This window comes from Alligator sinensis, unplaced genomic scaffold (assembly GCF_000455745.1).
Source record: "Alligator sinensis unplaced genomic scaffold, ASM45574v1 scaffold685_1, whole genome shotgun sequence".
Classification (NCBI taxonomy): Eukaryota; Metazoa; Chordata; order Crocodylia; family Alligatoridae; genus Alligator; species Alligator sinensis.
In genome coordinates, this window is record NW_005842336.1 from 614982 (window position 1) to 615211 (window position 230).

Below are 230 nucleotides of genomic sequence, written 5' to 3' on the forward strand. Positions count from 1 at the left end.
TGGCCCCAAAAACGCAAGCGCGCCTGGTTGCGGGCCCCGGCAGCAAAGCGATGTCTCCGCAGGGGGCTAGTCCCCGCCCTGCACAGTTGACCTAGGAAGGGCACGACGTGGAGGAGCGAGGCTGCCTGCTCTTGGCTCTGAAAAAGGAAACGCAATGCCCGGCTTTGCCAAGAGCATTTTGTAGTGCTTGGACACCAAGTACTGGATCCTCGTGGGGCCGCTTAGGAAAG

The 230-nt window shown here is 60.9% G+C and overlaps 1 protein-coding gene across 1 annotated transcript in view; it reads left to right on the top strand.

Annotated features, from left to right (window-relative positions):
• Positions 1-230, top strand: part of NEFM (neurofilament medium) — a gene marked incomplete at its 5' end in the record, with an annotated part of 5369 nt that overhangs the window by 1033 nt on the left and 4106 nt on the right. The gene's annotated exons all lie outside the window — the stretch shown is intronic.